The sequence below is a fragment of the Triticum aestivum genome, chromosome 7B (genome assembly GCF_018294505.1).
Source record: "Triticum aestivum cultivar Chinese Spring chromosome 7B, IWGSC CS RefSeq v2.1, whole genome shotgun sequence".
NCBI classification, from domain to species: domain Eukaryota; kingdom Viridiplantae; phylum Streptophyta; class Magnoliopsida; order Poales; family Poaceae; genus Triticum; species Triticum aestivum.
This window is the reverse complement of record NC_057813.1, coordinates 744865407-744876254: the sequence shown is the minus strand read 5'-3', so window position 1 is coordinate 744876254 and position 10848 is coordinate 744865407. Positions and strand designations below refer to the sequence as shown.

The window sequence follows — 10848 nt, the reverse complement described above, 5'->3', positions numbered from 1 at the left end:
TGACAGGAGTACGTTGACGTAATCTAGACTGACGGCTCTATGCCGACGGCTGCCGACGGCATAGATCTATGTCGACGGCATAGGGGCCTATGCCGACGGCCCGTGGCCGTAGGCATAGACCGCGAGTCCGGCAGTGTCTCCCATTCACCTTGGTTTTGAGGTTTATTGGCTAGCAAACTCGCAATGGTAATTATAGCCAATGGAAGACCACCACATTTTTTTAGGATCCTAGTTGAAACCTCTTCTAGTTGAGGAGGGCAGGAATTGTCGGAGTTGAAAATTCTCTGAAAGAACAATCTCCGAGAATCAACATCATTCAGAGGTTGCATTTGGTAGAGCTGACCATGAGAGTTGGAACAACATGACCTGGCTACCTTGGCAATGCGTGTAGTAGCAATTATTCTGCTACCATCAAAATTATTAGGAAAAATCGCTGCGATAGTTTTCCAGTCTTCTTGTTTCCATATATCATCAATAACAAGTAAGTACCTATATGTAATGTTACACTATTAAATAAGCTCATTAAGCGCAAACATAATGATTTGCACAAAATTTACAGCTATCTTTGCAATGGACCAAGAGACTATACCTCTTGTTTGCCAATATGTGTTGGATCCGACGGATTAGTTGGTCTTCCTCCCACCTTTTGCATTCACTGAATGAATCTTGGTCGATTTGAGACAGGACATCTTTTAAGAGCTTCTTGAGATCTAGGGTGCGTGACACCATCACATGAGCTTGGGACCGGAAGTCTCCTCCAATCTTGCGATAGGTCTCCATGGCGAGGGTGGTCTTTCCCAGCCCCCCGCCTCCAACAATAGCCACCACCTTCAGCTCCTCACTCTCCTCCGTCAACCAAGAGATCACCTGGTCCCTGCGGCCGTCCATGGCCACCAAGCCCTTGGCCACCCCGTGGAATGCAGCTAGCCGGCCGGGGATCTATCGCCACGGTCATCCTCGGGACGTAGTTGTCGAGATTCAGCCGCTGCCGCCGTTCGCCCTCCTCCGTTACGCGGGTTTTGAGCTCTTTGATCTGGGTCCCGATACCATGTCGCGTGAACAACGTCTTGAACCCGCGTACAGCCCTCTTCACGAACCTTGGCTTGGCGTCACCGTTGTCGAGGCGGAGCATGAAGCGGTCGATGCACTCTTCCATGTCGTAGCTGAGGTTGCACATGCTGCTCTTCCAGCCCTTCGCAAGCTCGTCGAGCCCCTCCATGTCCGCGAGTACGTTCACCAGAGTCTGCATCTGGCGGAGCTCGCGCTGGAGGAACTCGATGTCCTTGCGCACCCTCTTCAGCATGGTGTACTCGTCGCCGAGCAAGGTGGCAAGCTTGACGATGACAGAGCCCAACATCTCGCTCTTGCTCTTGGCCCCTTGAGAAGAGGAAGCCGCTACACAAGCGCCATGTTTGGTGGTCTTCGATGGAGTGATCAACGCGCCGGTTAGGCAATATCGGAGCGGAGGAGCCTGCTACCGAGCCTGCGTGTGAACGGGCGTGGAAGCTTGGTGGAAAATGAGCTCCGCTAACCACATAATTTCTTCCTACTCCCGCGTAGTAATGCATCCGTTATTGCTAGGAAGCTTCGCGGAAGCCCATCGAAGGAGGCTGCCAAGTAGGTCCCACCGGACCATTCATTAGCATCCCATCGGTCTCATAGATTGTCATCTACTGATAATCATTCATTAGCATCCTATCGGTCTCATAGATTGTCACCAACCGTTTGTTTTACTCTTTGGATGTAGCAAGCTGTCCCATCAAGGCAAAACTACTACTCCTAATCAATTCTATATAGTAAGCTAATAAGTCGACAGCTTACGGTTGGATCACCTATAGTATTGTGGAACCACCCTCACGGTAGCATGCAGCTTTTTGAGGTCCACTAGGTTCATGTTCATTGCATGTTTTGTCAGTGGTAGTGTTAAATAATTATGGCAACATCGACGAAGGCACACCATGGGAATGACTAATCAACTCTTCGGGTGTAAAATTAGATGTTGGATCTTGGATGGATGCTCAAGATTTGTAGGCAGGAGCCGGTGAAGTGCTCAATTTATTTCATGAAAACACCCTGACTAACACCAATACACAAAAACATGTCCCTCCACCAGCTCCACGTAGTCCATCCGAAGCATACATCTGAGATCCAATGGCCACATTCAGTTATTCTATTTTTGCACCCTAAGTGTTGCTTCGATAGTGATTCAAGATGGCAACGGGGACGAAACCCACCGGGTTTTGCCTTCCCAAACCCATCCCCACGAAAAATTTGGAAGCCCGTCCCTGTCCCCGTCAGCGTACGCGGGGCTAGCTTTTTGCCCGTCCCCTAAACCCATCGGGTTTTCTAAACCCATGGGGAACCCATGGAGAAATCGGCATATTTAAGCAAACATAAGGACTGGAGTTCTACCATTTAGAACTAGAACTCTACCACTTGTGCTAAATGTTGATTCTAAGGCAACCATGCTGACTGGAGTTGGAAAAATATCACATGTCAGTAGCCTCAAAGTTGGATAGCGTGTTCCACCAACTTTCCATCAATCTAACACACTGAATTTATCTTTGGACAATGAAACTAGCTCATCTTCTAAGTAACGGTCTAGCTCAGAGTTCATCCTAAAAGATGTTGGCCATTTTTAAGCAACACGTTCATTGAAGAGTGACATAAGGAATGGAGCTTGCAAAGAAAAGAATGAGCAAGATGGCTGTCCATGATCATCATCACTCTCAAGATTGTACTCCTCGAATACGCTTATTGTATACGGGGATGGCGGGTTTCCGGTTCGGGTATATGTTGAAACGGGTTTAAACCCGTGAAACGTGTCGGATTTTATACTTTACCGAACAGTAGCCCGCCGGGGTTAAAAAGATGCCCATCCCTGTCTCCTAATAGGGTAAAAACACGCGGGAATGCGGATTTCAGGGCCCCATTGCCATCTTAAATAGTGATCTAAGAGCATCTACAACCTCAACCTGCAAATCCGGCCCCTCAAACACCCGTGGACGTGCCCGGACGCGTCCGCGGCCACTAACCGGCCACGTCTTATATTTCTCTCTCCACATCCTCGTACCTCATATCTGGGACTCTATATCCATACTAAACATGCAATGCAGGAGAAACTCTACTTGACAAAGAACGCACAACGAAATCGGCATCAAACAGACAAACAGATGCACACAACGGACTATACATCATCCGAAAGATCATCGGAATTCATCGTGGGACAATTCTTAACTTCAACAACTAAAACGATAAAAATATAGGAGGAGCGTCATCACCACTTCCTCGCGGGGCCTTTCCCTTCCGTTCGTCGGCATAGCTGTAAGCTTCCGCGACTGGTGGAGGATCTTGGTCATCAGGGGAGGAGATGGAGTTGTGGTCGTCGCCATCACGTCATCGGAGTTGGAGTCGGAGAGGACGATCAACCCCTTCTTCCGGCGGACGACCCTGTCCTGCTGCCGCTTCAACTTCATGAGCCGAGCGGCCTCCGCCGCCGCCTCCTTCGACTCGCGCTCCAGCTGCTCTATGACAAGCCAGAGCGCCTTCGCGTTCTTCTTCCGTAGGCGGCGAGCGTCCGTCTCCACCATCGTGAGCGACTGACGGTAGACCCAAGTGAGGAGCCACTCATCCTCGTCGGGCTCCGCCAACACCCCACGGCGCACAGACTGCTCCGCCATGTACCTCTCCCTTGCCTGCTACCTCTCGCGGCGGGCGGCGCATGCCTCTGATTCTGGATTATGCATGCGGGCAGGCGGCGCAGGCACTAGCACCCATGGCTGTCCGCGAGGAGGAGCAGTGGCTGCCGGGGGAAGGGGACGATGCATAGGCGGAGCGGACTATGCTGCCCTGGCTGAGCAACACGCAGGCCGGCAGAGGCTAGCTCCGGCGTTGTTGTTAGAGGTAATCTTGATTGATAAGATGTATATGATGAGGTCCAAGTACTAGTACGTTAGCAAGGTTAGTTTGGCTTTTTTTTAGAAAAGGAGGATGATCCCCGGCCTCAGCATATGGGAGATGCATACGACCACTTTATTGATTATTCTCCAGGACCTTACAAAGTATTACAACAATGTGCCTGAATCCACCATCTTGGCAACATATGCCACTACTCCTATCCAAAATGATGAAGGGGTGCTAGTTGGGCCACTATCCAAACCACTCACCTAAGCCTAACATCAAAAGCCGGAAGCCGAAACTCATTCGGAAGCCCCAGCCGAGCCACATACCGGGTCTGGGGCACAATCCGGTCAGACGCACTCGTGTGTCGTCACCGCCATCTTCCACAGGTCCGTCTTCAGATCATATTGAGGCTTCTACCTTGTCTGGCCACTCTGCCATCGACGTCACCATGACGTCGGACAGCAACCTCCTCCTGCGCGAGTCCATCTCCGTGCATCGGATGCCGAGCCTCCACAGCGCCATGCCGCCGATATCCGCCGCCATCAATGTGTGAGATGAAGCACCGCTCCACCATGCCCCCAGCCAGCACTTACTCCAAAACGATGCCCCCAGGAGGGAAAGCGATAAAACGCCATCATCGTCCGATCTGGAAGACCCAGATCTAGGGTTTCCCCCGGAGCATCCCGAGCCTGACGACGCAGACTGCAACGACGACACCTCGACAAGGGAGCGACATCAAAGATGCCGTCATCGTCCGCCATGACCGTAGTCGGCGCGATTTTCATCGGCAGTTACTCCACCAGACGTGCGCTGCCGACGTCGCTGGTCCCTTCAACCGGAGCAAACTCCAAAAGAATGCACTAAAGAGGGACTACGACGCAAAAGCGCCGCCATCATTCGATCCCAAGGAGATCTAGGGTTTCCCCTGGAGTTTCCCGCGCTGTCAAGGACCAGACAAGGGTAGAATCCCGCGGATCTGCCCAGCTGCCGACGAGTCGCACCCACCACCGTGCCGACGGCAGACCAGCGATCAAGGCCCACACATGGGCATAGATCCGCCCGCGCCGCTGCGAACCGATCCGGTCACGCCGCCGCCGTCCCTGGCGGCCGCGACGCACCAGATCGCGAGACCTCCTGCCGCGGGGAAGCGAGGTCACCGATGCGCCGCCACCACCCACCGTGGCGACCGTCCCGCCCGCCACGCTCCGACCCGGGGGGGCTGTCCCGCGCCAGCCCCACCCGAGCGAGAGGGCCCGAGTCCCCGCCGCTGCCGGCGATGGCAAGGCTTCGCCTGGCCGTGCCCTTGAGCGGCAGCGAGGGAGGAGGAGGAGGAGTGGGGGAGGTCCGGCCGATGGGATCTGGGGCGGCTCGGGGGGCACCCACGCAAGGTTAGTTTGGCTGGTTGGGTCCGGCTGTAGTTAGGCTATAGGATAATTAGTAGTACTACAACTGCACGAGCATTGGTACATGTCCAAGTCATAGGAGAGTCGGTCAGGATTTGTATCATGTGTGTCCGTGTAGGTGTAGGACACGGTCTAGTCAGGCTACGTTGGTTGTGTATATAAACATAGCCAAGCCGTGAGTTTTGTAACACCGTGGAAAACAGAAAAACAATAAAGAGAAGAGAGGCATGACACGTGCCTTTGGCAAAAGTTTTTGCGTGTGCATGTTCATCATGATTTGATGTGATCGATCATGTTGGCGAAGTTCCAACAATTGGTATCTGAGCTAGGTCGATTTGAAGCCACGCTTGACCCGGGGTTGCGACCCGACTAGCGCCTCGGGGCGGGCGATATGGTCGCTGGTTGGTGCAGCAACGAGGAAGAGCGGGCGATATGGTCGCTGGGGTGCAGCGACGAGGAGCGGCGGGCCTTGAAGTCACTGAATCGTGCAGCGGCGAGGAGGATCATGCGATCGTCGTTCGATGGAGCGACAAGGAGGGAGACGGCGGGCTGTCATTGGCAAGGCAGTGGAGGAAGATCGTTGACGGGAGCGGTGGTGCCAAGGTGTGGTGCCGGAAAGTCGTCAAGATCGTCATCCGGGAGTTAGAGTCAAGGAGTCGTGCGGGTTAGTCGTCGTCGTCATGTCCAAGTGCTTGTCTGTGTGAGGAGGCGTTGAAGATGAAGCGCATCCAGGTCGTCTATGTGTCTTGACGAGAGGATCAAGTTCAAGTATGTGGGGCGGTAAACCAGTGAAGGTGAGTCTCTTCAATGAGGCCATGTCTCTACATGAGGCTGGAGTGCATGGTGTAGTGCACGGGGTGGTGTGATCCACAAGGAGTTGGCATGTATCTTGCTAGGGTGGATGGTGAAGTCCACCGGGTGATGTATTTCACAGGTTACTAGCAAGGCTGGATAATCCAAGGCATATTTGAGGTGGTCCGTAAATTTGCCAAGTTGAAATTAGAGGGGAGATTGTTACGATCAATGAAGTCTATCAATTTAACTTGTCGTAGTGCGAGCGGATGAGCGATAGGGGGTGATCTACAATGAGCCAAGACCGGAGAAGCACAGAGGACATGGAGTCAAGATTAGGGAGAGATTGTTAGAGGTAATCTTGATTGATAAGATGTATACGTGAGGTCCAAGTACTAGTACGTTAGCAAGGTTAGTTTGGCTGGTTGGGTCCGGCTGTAGTTAGGCTATAGGATAATTAGTAGTACTACAATTGCACGAGCATTGGTACATGTCCAAGTCATAGGAGAGTCCGGTCAGGATTTGTATGATGTGTGTCCGTGTAGGTGTAGGACACGGTCTAGTAAGGCTGCGTTGGTTGTGTATATAAACATAGCCAAGCCGTGAGTTTTGTAACACCGTGGAAAATAGAAAAACAATAAAGAGAAGAGAGGCACGACACGTGCCTTTGGCAAAAGTATTTGCCTGTGCGTGTTTATCGTGATTTGATGTGATCGATCATGTGGGCGAAGTTCCAACAGGCGTCGGTGCTGCAGATCCGGAGCTGCCCCTGGTGTCTACCTTGGACCGCTGAGTAAAATGCACAAAACCACCACATTAGTGTCATAGCTCTCGAAAAACCACCTCTTTATAAGACGTGACACTTTGCACCGCAGCAAAGAATTAACAGCGGCAAAAAACACTGATTCATTTTCTAAGACCGTTTTGACATGGCCAATCACTTGCGGGCCGACATCGATGACGGCGCGCCGCTAGCGGCCATGTCCGCAGCGATTGGGTCGACTCTCACTCCCATCGCTCACTCCCATCCCTCACTCCCGTCCCTAGCCATCTATCTCTCTCCTCTCTCTCGCGGGCAGGGCGGCGATGGCGGCGGCTCCAGATCCATCGGCGAAGGAGTGGTGGGGAGCAAGGTGTGGTGAACGATAGCTCCATATCCAATCACCTTGGCTGGTCGACATGGCAGGGGGCAACCGCGTGGAGGAGGAAGATTGTTCAATTATTTTTCGGGGAATATTCGTTGATCAATTAGGTAAATATCTATTGATACCGAGTCCTACATGCTCCCATGTTCCCATTTCAAAAAGTGATTTTTAAACATTCCAAATATTTAAAAATGTCAATGTTCAGAAGGAACGTGTCTACAACTCCTAGCAAAAAAATAACATCCTAGCAATTCCAGGTCCAAATTCAAATTGCGCACTGTGAAACAAAAAAGACAAATCTAGCATGAATAGTGCCAAAAAAGACAAGAAAGCCGGCAAAATTGACAGTATTCACATCTTAATTTGTCATTTTATTTTGTTTCTTAATGTGCATTTTGAATTTGAATTTGAATTTGTTAGGGGTTGTCGACACATACCTTGTAAACATCCATAAAACGTCAGAATTTTTTAAGCATTTAAATTTGTCTTCCATGGGAGCACTTAAACGTGATACTTTCTCTCATGTGTGTCTTTCTTATGAGAGTACGCATATTGTCGTCTTGCACCGCACGAAAAACATGTTACCTTTTTTTTTTAAGATAAATGCCATTTGGGTCTGGATTGAGTAAGTCGGGCTCCGAGAGTCGTGTTGTTGACTCTTTAGTACCTTCAAAGGTTCGTCGTACCACTAGTAGAAAAAGGGCTTTTGGTCCCGGTTCATACGGGTCTTTAGTCCCGGTTCTGGAACCGGGACTAAAGGGTCGTTACTAAAGTCTTCCCCTTTAGTTCCGGTCCGGTTCTTACACGATCCGGGACTAAAGACTCTCCACGTCGCCGCTGCCTGGAGGTCCACCTTTAGTCCCGGTTGGTAACACCAACCGGTACTAAATGAAATTTTATAATTTTTTTTTGATTTTTTTGAAATATTTTTTTGGTTTTTAATTTTTTTAACGTCTCATCTTTAATCATCCCTCATCACTACTCAATTTAACCTCTAATCACCCCTCATCATCTAACTTCCCGAACGGTCACCCATCCTCTCACTACTCCAGCCTGAGCACGATTAACTTTCGGGTTCTATTCTCCCTCGTTTCCAAGTCTGCACTTGTTGTTTTCCTGACAATAGTAAGATGTCAATCCTATTAACCCCAGGAATTTAGCTTGAGCATGAAGTCACACATTTCACTGTTTGAGTTTGAAACTATGGTTCTAAAAAATAACACTAACATTTAGTAACACTAATATTTCTTGAATAATTCGTTTGACCATTGTTTGACCATAGTTTGACCAGATTTTACCAAAATTCAAAAAAACTGAAATAATTATTTAGTACACTAATATTCTTGAATACTTATTTAGTAACACTAATACTTCTTGAATAAGTAGTTTGACCAGATTTAACAAAAATTCAAAAAAAAACTGAAATTTTAGCATAACTTTTTTTCCTTTTTCATATTACGTATTTTTTCATAAACTAAAAAAAATGAAATATGATATTACGTATCATATTTGGACAAACAATTCCCGAAAAAAAATTCGAAACTAATTTTTTTTCATGTTACTAGTAAGTTTGAAATTTTTTGAATTTTTTTGCTAGGTGCACCACTAGTAAGTTTGAATTTTTTTGAATTTTTTTGCCTCCAGATCTTAAAAGCCCTGTAACTTTTTTTCTGTTAGGTTTTTGAGGATTTTGAAAAGGTTTAACGGGGTTCCCCCAGTTAAATTCGGATGTAACTTTTCAAGTAGATGATTTTTCATATAAAAAACTTTTTCATCCGAGTTAGTATGCAAAAGTTATGCCCATTTTACAAATTCCAGAGAGATTTTGCAAACAAAGTCGAAATTCACATTTGCAAATTTTTCCAACAACTAGACTACATATCACATGGAAAACTTATTTTCTTTTATTTTTTTGACATTTCCATCATTTTCTTTTTTTAAACTGAAAAGGTGATCCACTGGGGGGGGGGGGGAGTTTGAAAATGGAACCTTTAGTACCGGTTCGTGCCATGAACCGGTACTAATGCCTCAAACCCCATTAGTACCGGTTGGTGGCTCGAACCGGGACTAAAGGTCTAACCTTTAGTACCGGTTGGTGCCACGAATCGGTACTAATGGGCATCACACCCTTTAGTCCCAGTTAATGGCACCAACCGGGACTAAAAGGTCCAGACGAACCGGGACAAATGGCCCACGTGGCCCGGCCGGCCCCCTGGGCTCACGAGCCGGGACCAATGCCCCCATGGGTCCCGGTTCTGGACTAAACCGGGACTAATGGGCTAACCCGGCCTGGACCAAAGCCCTCTTTTCTACTAGTGTACCCACACTAAGAAGCAATACGATCTTTCTGTGGAGAAATGTATATGTCAAAAGAAAAAAATTTCATGATGAATGTGACGAATCTTCCGAAATAGCAGAGGTCTTCAAGACTTAGATAAGAGATAATTTATTTCAAATATTTCTAGAGAGAGAAATTTGGACTTGATCGCTCTCATGGAGGTGGGTCATTCAAATTTCGCCACATCATTTCCGGACTTCTTATGTGGACATGTTGATTACTCGTCGTTTTTCTTACCCCCAAGGGGAAGGTATGAATAATTCTAAACTTGATGGAGTGGTTATCATTCATGAGACGATCCATGAGATCCACACAAAGAAGCTTGATGTAGTTATTTGTAAGGTGAACTTTGAAAACGCATACGACAAAGTAAACTGGTATTTCCCTCAACAAGGCCTTCGCATGAAAGTTTTTGCAGCTGAACTGAGGCAGCAGGTGTCCTCTTTCATTCCGGTCATTATTTCCAAACCAAGAAAATTGTGGGGAAAAGTGACCCCCTGTCGCCAATTATATTTAATGTTAATAGCAGATAGGTTCGCTATTCTCATTGCAAGGGCTAAGGAGGATAGCCGGCTTGGGGGCCTTATCCCGCATCTGGTTGATGGAGGTGTGTCTGTCCTCTAGTATGCGGATGGCACTGTCATTTTAATGGAACGTGACCTCCAAAATATAATTAGTATGAAGTTGATCCTATGTCTTTTGGAACAACTTCTAGGTTTCAAAATCAAATTCCAAAAAAGTGAGCTCTTCTGTTTTCGAACAACTTTCGCGTTTCATATTAATTTTCACAAAAGCGGGCTCTTCTGTTTCGGTAAGTTCAAGGCAAAGAGTCAGTACACGCAACTGTTTTGCTGTGTGGGACGTAAAGAGGTTGACGTAACCAAAACAAAAGAGCTCGCTTTAGGTGCGAAATTTTCTAAAGCACCCATCATTCGATCAACCGGATGTTTGAAGGAGTTTTTCCTATGTTGATTATTTGAATTGAATCTATTGGAATTTTTCTAAGCAATCATTTGTACCACACTCCATAGAAAATTGTATCCACTTCAGCCTCCCACGGTATCATTTACGACCAAAGTTTGACCTAAAATATGAGGAAGGACCAATGAGCCTAAATAGATGAAGTAGAAGCTAGCACTCGACTAGAGAACTAGAGGAAGACGAGAAGAACACGTGAGCAGGGGAGGTAGAGTTCAGGCATCTACGCATGCGCACTCTTCCATCTTTGTCATCACGGACGACATCCATCTCTGAGTTGGGCCAGACC

At 48.0% G+C, this 10848-nt stretch overlaps 1 pseudogene; it reads right to left on the bottom strand.

The window, feature by feature from the left end:
• Positions 1 to 1357, bottom strand: part of LOC123158729 (disease resistance protein PIK6-NP-like) — a 10977-nt pseudogene extending 9620 nt beyond the window's left edge.
• Between the last annotated feature and the right edge of the window lie 9491 nt (positions 1358 to 10848).